Genomic DNA, 12,647 nt, shown 5'->3' with positions numbered 1-12,647 from the left:
CTGGGTACTAATAACCTGCATGCATCGTATGTCTTAGGGGGGATTAAACTGGCAGAGTCACTGGTAGAGAAGGATCTGGGTGTACTTGTAGATCACAGACTACAGAATAGCATGCAATGTCAGGCTGCTGCTTCCAAAGCTGGCAGGATATTGTCATGTATCAAAAGAGGCATGGACTCAAGGGACAGGGACATAATACTCCCCCTTTATAAATCATTGGTACGGCCTTACCTGGAATATGCTGTTCAGTTTTGGGCACCTGTCCATAAAAGGGACACTGCGGAGTTGGAAAGGGTGCAGAGACGCGCGACTAAACTAATATGGGGAATGGAACATCTCAGCTATGAGGAGCGATTAAAGGAGTTACAATTGTTTAGTCTTGAGAAGAGACGTTTAAGGGGGGATATGATAAACGTATATAAGTATATAAATGGCCCATACAAAAAATATGGAGAAAAACTGTTCCAGGTTAAACCCCCCCAAAGGACGAGGGGGCACTCCCTCCGTCTGGAGAAGAAAAAGTTTAGTCTCAAGGGGCGACACGCCTTCTTTACCATGAGAACTGTGAACTTATGGAACAGTCTACCTCAGGAACTGGTCACAGCAGGAACAATTAACAGCTTTAAAACAGGATTAGATACATTCCTGGAACAAAATAAGATTAATGCTTATGAAGAAATATAAAATCTCATCCCTTCCCCAATATCGCGCCACACCCCTACCCCTTAATTCCCTGGTTGAACTTGATGGACATATGTCTTTTTTCGACCGTACTAACTATGTAACTATGTAACTATGTAACTATGAGAGTAGGGCCTAACAGGGGAAGTTTTTACCCCCACCTGTTACAATGGACCATACATTGTTACCTTCCACCTTTTAGAGGTCTTTGCATCACATCAATACTTGGTGTTGTAGGAAGCACATGGTGTTTTTTTCACACCTTCCCTATTGTTAGATTTAAAAAAATGTTTGGGTCCATATATTTTATCACACGAAAAGTTAAGTTTTAGCTAATGCATATACTCAATACTTACTTGTGCACACCAACACTTTGACAAAAAAGACCATTTTCTTCTTCCTACCTGCCTCAGCTACTATTCTGATCCTGCCACCTGCCTGATGCCACACATCTGATGCCAAGTTCTCCTTCTTTCACCCACCTTCGTCATGTATGCTGGTATTAACACCCACCACCCAACTCTACCAAAATGTACCAAAGTGCATGGCAGCGCCGACATGTGGAGCTGCAACTATGGTCAGGAACAATACATGTCCTTTATAGTCCACTGGGTGAATATGGTTCCTGCACAGCCACAACAGCAACTTGGACATGTCATGCCGCTTCCGCCTCCACGCTCTCAGGCCATTGGTCCTGCTACAGTGTGCGACTCCGCCTCCTCATCCTCCACCGTGTCCCATAGTCACCCCAAGGAGAACTCGTCTGTCAATGAAAAATGTGGAGAGACTGACCTTTGTGAAGATGAATCAGGCATGGATCAGCTAGGATTTCCACCCACCAATGCCTGATGCATCAGAGTAGATTGACCATGGTGCCACACCAACACTTCACAAATATGGATAGTGCCAAACAGATTTAAGGCTCTGCTCCCCAGTTACAAACATTCCTCCGCATTAAACCTATTTTCACCCACCTTTGTTACCGGGTACTGGTATTGCCACCCACCAAACTACTCCTGATGCTGCTGCTGCCACCTCCAGGCTGTCTCATTCAGCCACTATATGGTCTCCTCATCTGCCGCCAACTCCAGGCTGTGTCATTAAGCCACTATATGGTTTACTAATACTGCTGGGCCTGGGACATTACTTAAAATTTTTATGGTAGCACTAGCTACCATAAATCTTCAATTTAAATTTGAAAATTCATCTTTTAATCTTAGGTATTGTGAAGCCCTATTGTCTCCTCATGCTGCTGCCAGCTCCAGGCTGTGTCATTCAGCCATTATATGGTTTACTGATGCTTCTGGGCCTGGGATGTTACCTAAAAAATTTTATGGTACCACTTGCTGCCATAAATCTTCAATTTAAATTTGAAAATTCATCTTTTAAACTTAGGGATTGTGAGGCCCTATGATCTCCTCATGCTGCCGCCAATTCTAGGCTGTCATTCTGCCAGATTATGGTCTCCTCATGCTGCTGCCACCTCTAGGCTCTGTCATTGTGCCGCCATGTGACTCCTTGTTAGATTGGATTTTGTGGTCATACAGTATTAGTTCAAAGTAAACACTGGGGCATTAAACTTGGGAATCTAATATAAATCTTAATTTTTAATTTTAAAAAATCGATGTAATCTTTTCAAGACTGAGGCCCTATGGTCGTTGACGTCATATTAACTGTGAAATTATCACAAGAATCCAATGAAACAGCTTGGAGCGATAACAATGATCCATAACTGATTAAATGAAGCATTCACACTTTCACAGTCAGGGGGACGCTGAGAGGCCGGGGCAGAAACAGATGGTATCTCGCCCAGCGGACGACTGCCAGCTCGATTTTAAGAAACAAGTAGGAGCTTTTTCACTGCAGCCACCACTAGCTTTATGCGCCCACTTATCCAATGGCAAAGAAGCTGAATGTGCTCCTGTCCAAGTTGCTGGCACTGCAGTCACTCCCTTTTCAAGTGGACATTCAGAGTATGGGGGTGCGCTGAGAGGCAGGGGCTGGAACAGGTGATAGCTCGCCTCATGGCAGACCGCCAGCTCGATGCTCACCAAAATGGGTAATCAAAAAATTTAAATAAATTCAAATTAAATTAAATAAAAATTGCATAAAAATCTGCCACATCCAGACGTTCTGCGGCAGTGATTCTAATAGTGATGCCTGTAATCTGAATGTCATACTGAATAACAGTATTATTTTACTAAGGCTGCGTTCACATCACGATTTCTCTATCCGACCTGAGTACACAAATTTATAACTATACACAATCGTATACATAAAGTCGGATCCATTGACCTTCATAAAAAAAATCAGATCCATTACACACATCCAATTTGATCCACATCTGATTTCACACGATTTTTGTTCGGATCTGAAAGCGGGTTTGACCACGATTTCAGACCCGAACAAAAATATACATGATTTCATACGATTTTAAGTTATAAAATCGTGTACTCACATCAGATGGAGAAATCGTGATGTGAACGCAGCCTAAGGCTGCTTTCACACTAAAAAATTCATCCGTTAAAAGATCCTTTATAAACGTCCGTTAGAAAAGCTTTAAAAACGAATGTTAAACGTCCGTTACAAAATCCCCTCCCCCCCTCCTTGTTGTTGTGAGGTGAAGTATCTCTCTACTAGGTGCACAGCTAATTTTCTCTATTTTGTGTTTACTATGTAACATGGGCAGTGTATTTCATGTAGTACATTGCCTGTATATTTGATACTTCTGTACCAGTCTTCATTTACATGTTTATATACCATCATATTTGTGTCCCTATCCCTTATCACATGACGACTAGTATTGGGAGTTTACCCCCCTGTTTCTTCTGAATGTGTTCCCATCTGTGCCTCCTATATGTTTTTTTTTTATCAAATACATATATGTGGTGAGCTTGGGGGAAGTAGGGTGAACAGGGGTGATGCAGAGTAGTGTTGCAGAGTTTAGCATTAATCCTTTGTTGTTGTGACACCAGGGTGCGGGCTTCCTCTAGATCAATACAGTGGTCCCTCAACATACGATGGTAATTCGTTCCAAACGACCCTTCGTTTGTCGAATCCATTGTATGTTGAGGGATCCGTGCAATGTAATGTATAGGAAGTTATACTCACCTGTCCCCTCCGCTCCAGACCGCGTCCTCACCGCTCCCGATGCTGTCCCAGGGGCTCCCGATGCTGTCCCGCTACTTCGGTGTCTTCTTCGGGATCCTCCGGCTTCTTCCGCATCTTCTGCAGGGTCCGGGCCTCGCTTTCTGGTGACGTTATTACGCTGCTGCGCCGGCACGGTGTGCTTAGTGAAGTAATAACGACGCCGAAAAGCGAGGCCCGGACCCTGGAGAAGATACAGAAGATGCCGGAGGATCGCAAAGTGGACCCGGAGCAGCGGGGATAGGCAAGTGAACCTGTCCGGGATGCTTAAACTGCTATCCGACAGCAGCTTAAGCATTTTGCGCTGTTGGATAGCAGTTAATGCGATGGCCCCGACATATAAAAGCATCGTATGTCGATGCTGACATCAACATGCGATGGCCTCTGAGAGGCCATCGTATGTCGATTTTATCATATGTCGGGGCCATCGCATGTCGGGGGGTTACTGTATGTCCTACCGCCACCTGTCCCAAGAACGATAGGGAGGAATAAAGGATTGTCCACAGCCGGAATTGTAATAAACTTGAAATAACTTTACTGCAGATTTTATGCAGGATGAATAACAAACAGTCTTTACAGAGGACTGGGACTAAGGCTCCTCACAGGTTGGCTGGGACTTTGTAGTAAATAAGCTTTGATTCTTTTTGTACGCTGTTCCACGGAATTTAGGGGTATGCTTAGGTTCAGTAGTCACATATGATTGCTGAGATTTGAGTCGGATTAACTCACGGTTTAGAATGCACTGAAGTGGAAGGCTTCAGGCCTAGCTTGTCTTGTAGCTGTGATAACAGATCTGCTTACTTTGAGATCCCAAGAGAAAGGAGATGTTGCTGCTTTTGAGTTCAGCAGGAAGAGAGAGATTAAGAGGCAGCAGCCCCTGTATATGCTGAAGGGGCAGGATAAAAGCTTATTGGTCCCGAAACCTGTCAGTCCTAGCACAAAGCATTATGGTTACATCACATGACCTAATCACATGATCTAAAGGTCCTTGAACCTTAGCATAACATAATTATTAACGATCACATGACCTAAGGTCCTGTACATTAATTTACAATATACTAAGATATATTAAATATATACATTTTTAATGACATTAGAAAGCGACTAGGGGTTAACCCACCAGGAAAGCCCTACCAGCATGGTGGAACTCTGACTGTGGGGACTTACAACAAAGGTACGGGACCAAGTCCAGTACCGGGACACCACACATTTGTTTATTGCTCTTTTAATCAATAAAGTTGTTATTATATCTTTTGGATATCCGGTATCATGTGGCCCATTTGTTTGGTGAGGACATCTGGATATATGTCTGACCTCTGCAGTGCATCTATATATAGATGCCGCTGCAGCACAATGAATGACAAGTATTCTTTCAGCAGCACATCGTGCTGGCCAGTTGCGCTGCTGTAGAATACTTTTCATTCATAGCGCTGCGGGGGAATTATGATAGTGCTGCGGGGGGAACATATATAACTGCGCTGCAGGGGGCAAAATATATAGAAGCGCTGCGGGAAGCCAGACATATGCACTCCACAGTGATTCTGTATATCTTTCCCCACCGCAGCGCTTCTATTTGAAAACCCCGCCGGGAGCCCTGAATGTCTGCTCAGTACCGGCCATTCAGGGCTCCCAGCGGGGAATTTAAGAATGAAAGTGATACATCGTACATCGCAGGGGAGTGGAGCATGCCACCCGCTTCCCTGTTTAAGAACTTCTAATCGCATTTGGTCTCAGAAGTGAGACCCGGTGCGATCAATCCCTCAGCCCCTGTACTACAACCCCCATCATGGAACACAGTCTGTTCCATGATGGGGGTAGTAGTACAAACACTAATGTAGCCACCCCAGCAACCCGCAGACTCCCGCAGCTGGGGAACTACTACTCCCATCATGTAAAGAAGTCTGCTCCATGATGGGAGTAGTAGTAGTCCCGGTTGTGGGAGTCTGTAGGCAGAGGTATTAAAACATCCATACATGAGGGATGTTATAATGGTTCTTAATGGATGAATATTTATCCGTTTTTACACAGATAAAGGATGTTTAATAACGGATGAATGCTCATAGTGTGAAAGGAACCTAAATACAGCAAAGCTAAGTGTTCTTCACCCCTACTGAGGCTCTCTGTAGGCCAGAAATAGCAGTTTTTAATAGCGAATTACCGCAAATAAATTCTGGCCAAACCAAATTTTTTCATAAAATTCGGTGAATCAGGCGAATCGAATTTTTCAAAAATGTGCTCATCTCTAGTGTGCAGGTTTAGGAACTCCATTTTTACTAAAATGCTACATTTCTATTTATCCAATGTGTAATTTATTTTTAATTTGCTGATTCCTTCGCAGCTGTCACTGGTATGCAGCAGTCTCTATGGCGGATACTTGTACAGAACATGTTGTGTGGTAATTAGGTGAAATTACTGACTGTATGCCAAGTACACTAAACACATTTATATGTATGCATTATGATGATTTCCTAATAACTTCATTTTGGAACTTAGCAAATGATGTTTTGCTCTTCACCACAATTTAATTTGGCAGCTTTGAATATTTTCCATATATTCACGTCTTATAAATAACAGCATAAGGCTGAGTTCACACAATCATGGAAAGATTTACACCTTTTTCTGTGTCTAGGACCCACTCCTCGTTTTGGAAAAAAAATTCTGAGCAAAATACTATGTGTGAACTCAGCCTTAGAATACAGTAACCTGACAAATTACAATTAATTATTTCAGGTTACTGCTAGAGATCCTATATTCTTAGCATTCCTGTGCTATTCATTTTAATTGGGTGTATTTATCAGTTCCTAAAAAAAGACAGCAAACATTATTACTTCTGTTATTACAATGAGTCCTCCTGCAAATAATAAAAAGCTATCTGCAAACTCTACCTGGCATTCAGAAAAATAGTTGCTAGAACAAATTTTGAAGGACATTTAAGAGAATAAGGTTAGGTTTCTAAAGAGGGTTTTTTTCTGGCATTTTTTGGAAAACTGCCACTGCAGTTCTTGAGCCAAATCCAGAAATGTATTCAAAAGGAATAATAAATATAAAGGCAGGATTCATACATTCTCTTTCTACTGGATCCATATCTGACTTTGGCTAAAAACTGCAGTGGTAGTATTCCAAAAAAAAAAAAAAATAAAACACCAGAAAAAAACCTGCGTGGAAACCTAGCTTAAGGGTCTATTCACACGGGTGGAATTTCCGCACCAATTCCACTTCTGCTTCCTTGGGTGGTTTCTGGCTTGTGCGGATTTTGTGTGAAATTGGTGCGGAAATTCAGCATGTGCAAATTAAGAATTGAGGAATAGAAGTCTATTGGGCTTTCATTTGAGGCGGAATTCCGCAAGCGGAAATTCCACCTGTGTGAATAGACTCTAACAGTATTTTCTATGGTGCCATACATATACCTCTCAAAACCCCACTAGCAAAAATATCAAATGAAAATAACACCTTCTCTTACTTCTTTAACACCAAATGTATAACAATTACACTACTGTACAGTCATGTCTAAACTCATTTCAAGTTTTTGAACCCCTTGAACAGTATATGACCAGATGCTTTTTAGAAATTTAAAACACATAAATGGTTTAAACACCCTAACATTTTAGCTCTTTTGCTACCAAAATGTTTTTTTTTTTTTTTTTTGCCATTTTTGGGACATAAATTGTTTCTCTTTTATTGTGTACAATAAATGAGAAACACGTTTTTTTAATGACTATGGAAGGGAATTTAGGAAGACTCTAAACCTGTGTTTAGGTATAGAGAAAGTCGCACATTTTTAAGCAATTACATTGCCCTTTTACATCAGTTGCATGTTTTAAAAAACTGGGAAGGATTTGGTGTATTGGGGTGTGGCCTAACATCCTACCTTATTTACTACTGTGACGGCCACAGGGAGTTAGACAGATTGGGGGTATGTTACTCGGGGTGGTTAGATGTAGCACTTCATGATGCCTGGGCACCATTAATCTACACTGTTTGAGGATACGACAACTTCTACTGGGCCAGGCACGGGATAATAAATACACCGATACCAGATTAGGGATAACTGTCTCTTTGCTTTGCTGGGAGTAGCAGAACTCAAACAATACAGACTTTGGTCGCAGAGGGGTGGGCAGAGTGGAACCCGGGGACACCTGACACCTGTCACCTTGCTGGGAGTTGTAGTGGCTGTTGAATGCAGCTTTAAGATCAGTAGCAGCACACACTGACTTGAAAGACTTGACTGACTGACTGAAGTACAGATTTCCCCCAAGAGCTTTGCATACTGCAAGTCTTTGACAATTCACCTGAACACTGGGGTCTTTTCCTGAGATTTGGTGTGGCTGTGGAATTCAGTAGACTTCTCCTAAGGCTTCTCCTCAGCTTGCTAGTTGGAACACACTCTCCTTCTCCTTTCACTCTCTCCCCTTACACTAAACAACTATTCACAACAAAACTCTCCTCCCCCTACACTACATAGGTTTGGGGGTCTCCCAAACCTACATGACATCAAAATCAGCTTTGAGCTGGTGTAGATTTCAAAGCATGACATACAGGGCAGACACAGCAAAGCTTGATTCATTTAGAGGCTGTAGCCTGGTAATAAATCAGTCTAATCCTACTGCCACAATATTTTACTAAAGGCCGTTGTGTAATATGCTGTTCTGAAAATCCCTCCTATATTCCTTACGGGTGTTCTCCAATTTATTTTAAGTTAAAGTTATAAAATAATAAATTGAGCTGTACTCACCTCGACTGCCCAAATCCTCCCTCCCCTCTGTTTACTAACCCTGATGACACGCTCTCCCAACTCTTCTGGTGACATCTCACAGAACCTTCAGTGATTGGCTGCAGTGGGTTCAGAACCTCATCAAAAGAGGCAGGAGAGCACATTATCAGGGCACGTTAACAGGGGGAGACTGTAGTGCCAGTTGGAGAAATCCTTTATATTTGCAAATTGACATTAATATTTTTGCTAAATAATATGTCCCCCAAAAGGTTACAATGGCATATTTATAGATGATCCTTTTTTCTGTTTTCCTCTTAACTGGGGCATTAGTTACAGGACAAAATAGACCCCTGTATTGACATTAGTCACAGGTAATGCTTCTCTGGATATGCTAAAATCTAGTAGATATGCTGGAGAACCCCAGGAAATCACATGATCATCAGATCCTATTGGCATAGCCACTGCTTCTGTTCACCACATAGTAATCTAGGAGGACTATGTAACTATAGAAGAGAAGATAGAAACCATTCTAAAACAGCAGAAGCAAATATATATATTCTCCTTGCAGTAGGCACCCAACCTGCTCCTGCTAGACTCCTGGATCCACATAAATTTTACTGGAATTTGCAAATCTGTCGCATCTGAATTTACCCTTAGATTGCGTCCTCACAAAATATTTTGCATGTTTTTCATCAATATTCCACTTTTTTTTTTGATGAGCTAATGTAAATCTTTGGGGCTATTCACATGGGCATTTAAGATATGTGAATATTTTATATAATGTAGAATGCACTACTTTCATCCATTTTGCATATGAAGAATACCTAGTGAAGTCTATAGAGAGTGTCTGATTTATCAATGTATCCACATGTGATCTGTATGTGATCTGCATTGCAACTGTATATTGTCATTATTGCATCCATTATTGCATCTGAATTGCATACTTTTTTTTTCAAGCCTATGCACTTCACTTTTCTCCGTAGAAGAGAGTGAATAGGTTATACTTATGAAATATTAGTGATATATAGAAGCAATATCATCCATATAGGTTCTTTCACACAAAATAGAATTTTTTAAGTTTTTAAACACTTTTACAAAGTGCCATGAATTCCAAATGTATTTTTGTGGTATTATTTTCTGGTAGCTTATGATAGAAAGTTCAAGTATCACTAGTGTGCCACAAATCATGGAATCACAAACAAGATACGGGTGTTTGCCTTAGAAAACCCCCTAGTGTGAATAGTGAATTTCAGAAGATGACACATTTAAAAAAAAAAAAAAAAAAAAAAAATCACATTTCATTAGTTTCTGTAAGCCAGAACCAGGATTGCATCCGAAACACAGAAAAGGACATGATACTTTTCTCTGTTTATTTTCCACTCCCGATTATGTCTGACAAATACTGAAGCGACATACTTTACTGTGCAGGGCAACTTAACTCATTTGTCACAGTAACCAAGCGATCTTTAAAGCAAATCTGTCATCAGTATCACCCGCACTAACCTGTCATACAGGATTGTAGTGCTGGTGATACTGATCACAATTATACTTATGGCGTCCGGAACCGCCATGTCTTTCGTCGTTATTGATCATTTTCGGGGTTTGCAAATTACATCCTTGGGGCATGGGCGGAGCTTGGACCCGAGCTCCGGGCACTCTGACGTAATCTTCGGCCGGGCGGGCGCTCCGCCCTGCTCATCCATATGCATAACCCCCTACCTGCATGTGCAGCCTTGCTATCAGTGAGGGGGTATATGGATGAGAAGGATGGAGGAAGGAGCGCTCGCCTGGCCGAAGATTATGTCAGAGTGCCCAAGCTCCGCCCATGCCTGAAGGACCTTATTGGCATACCCCGAAAACGAGCAATAAAGGCGGAAAGGCGTGGCAGTTACGGACGCTGAACAGTATCACCTGCACTACAAGTCTATGTGACAGGTTAGTGTGGGTGATACTGATGACAGATTTCCTTTAAAGATCGGTGCTTTACGTAACCCCTTTCTGGGCTAAGCACTATGTGCAGTTCCAGCAAGGAAAGAGATAACTAGCGTTTGTTAACTCCTTTGGGGGGGGGGGGGGGGGGGGGGGGTTATACTGGTATACTGAAGATATCCACCACTAGATGCAGGACTACATAGGAATTCAAAAAAGAAAGAAAAGAAAAACTCCAAGATGGTGCACACCAAATAATTAAAAATATAATACTTTATTAATTACATATGATACACAATACACGGAAAGCCTTTAAATCTATTAAAATATGCCCATGAAAGGCAAAAAACTTCAAATGGGGTGGGGGGAAATGCATCCCAGGGCACTCAAACCCCAATACTGTGTGTCCCCAATAAACTGGCTGTTTAGTATGCAGTCCTATGTAAACCCAACTCCTGCCCAGTAGAACCCTGTCACAGTTAAATAACTACAGATTCATTCTAATGATATACAACCTCACAATTGCAGGGGGTCACAAAATAGTAGACATCAGACCAGTAGGGGATTTCAAAGTGGACAACATAGGAAGAGACCATAGCAGGAACAAGGTGGGCAAGTGGATCTCTTCAGTATACAGTACACAAGACAAGACAAGAAGTAGATCACAGCATGGAATAAGGTTGGTGAGTATGGGTCTGTTTATATGCATTTTAAAGGGGATCCCTGTGATCTTGCATGTAGCACCCCGTTAGAATCAGTCCCCAGAGCATGTTTGCTCCGGGTCTGATTACTGGTGATCACAGTGCGGATGGTTCCGCCCCCGTGTGACATCACGCTCCGCCCCCTCAATGCAAGCCTATGGGAGGCTTAGGCTTACATTGAGGGGTGGAGCCGTGATGTCACAACTCCGTCCCCGTGATCGCCAGTAATCAGACCCGGAGCAAACACACACCGGGGACTGATTCTAACGGGGTGCTGCGTGCAAGATCCTTTGGATAGGGGATAAGATGTCTTAGCGCCGGAGTACCCCTTTAAGCATGCCTTTTTGTTTTAAAAGACAAGTTAAACATTTATAATTTAAACAGATCCTTTCTGGCAGTGTGTTCCCAAATGTGGTTGGTATCTGTCTAAGAATAAAAATTGGGGGAACCCTACACGTTGTTTTTATTTTTTTTTTGTATTAATTATTTTATTTATTTATTTATTTAAAAATGTGTGGGTTTTCCCCAATTTTCATACTCCGATAGATACCAACCAAGCAGCAACAGCCTGACTTTACCAGGGTGGACAAGGACCAATGTTACTGGCCCTCCCAAACCTAAATAACATCAGCCTGTTACAGCTTAGGCCCAGATACACCATTTTTGACTCTATGGAACTGTTGGTACCAGCTCTTCCTGGAACTCTTGTGGTGGTGGATACTGGGGTAATATTTGGGAGTTAGTGCTACCTGTTTTGGTGGCTAATGCTAAGCCATAGCTTAATAATTGACTCTGTATATAAAAAAAGCTTCCACTACTAAGCTTGTAAAGTAAATATAAAAAAACAAGAAGCATGTTGAAAAAGCATTTATTACAAAGTTTACTCCCCCACAAGCCCTTGTTAACCATTTTATTGAAATTAAATAAAAACACTGGGCATCGGCTTAGTGCCACAAATCCAATGTAGTCCATGTAGTACATCTCTCTGAAATGCAAAAAATGAGTTAGTAAATTTTGGGCACTCCCCCTTTTGTTTTAACGAAGGGAGCCTCTAGGTGTTGCTAAACTACAACCCCCATCATTCCCCGTGGATCTCTTTAGTATATAATTTACAGCAAAAGCTGTATTCTGCATACTGCATACCTCCAAGAAGTTGACCAGCACTGCCAAGCAGTGCTAGTTAACTGTTTCCTTGCTGGGCCAGTGCATAACGCACAGCCCAGCAGGATGTTATAATAAAGTAGTGATCTATACAGATCGCTGCTTAACTTACTACATTGGCAGGTTTGCACAAGCTCAGATCTAAACCAGGTTAGCCAAATTCAGCTCTCTCATCTTTACTCAGGTATACCAATTACAGGCATCTGATATTAATAGAAGACCTGTTTAAAGGGGTACTCCGCCCCTAGAAATCTTATCCCCTATCCAAATTATAGGCGATAAGATGTCTAATCACGGGGGTCCCACCGCTTTGGCCT

At 42.0% G+C, this 12,647-nt stretch overlaps 1 long non-coding RNA gene across 1 annotated transcript in view; it reads left to right on the top strand.

Moving 5' to 3' along the window:
• Positions 1 to 4,863: 4,863 nt before the first annotated feature.
• Positions 4,864 to 12,647, top strand: part of LOC130369627 (uncharacterized) — a 46,426-nt gene continuing 38,642 nt past the window's right edge. The window contains exons 1-3 of the long non-coding RNA XR_008892844.1: positions 4,864 to 5,002; positions 6,167 to 6,223; positions 10,997 to 11,151. This is a non-coding gene — a long non-coding RNA (uncharacterized LOC130369627). The remainder of the gene's footprint in view (positions 5,003 to 6,166; positions 6,224 to 10,996; positions 11,152 to 12,647) is intronic.

The sequence above is a fragment of the Hyla sarda genome, chromosome 4 (genome assembly GCF_029499605.1).
Source record: "Hyla sarda isolate aHylSar1 chromosome 4, aHylSar1.hap1, whole genome shotgun sequence".
In the NCBI taxonomy this organism is placed as follows: Eukaryota; Metazoa; Chordata; class Amphibia; order Anura; family Hylidae; genus Hyla; species Hyla sarda.
Note: the sequence above shows the minus strand (reverse complement) of the source record. Positions and strands in the feature narration are given on the sequence as shown.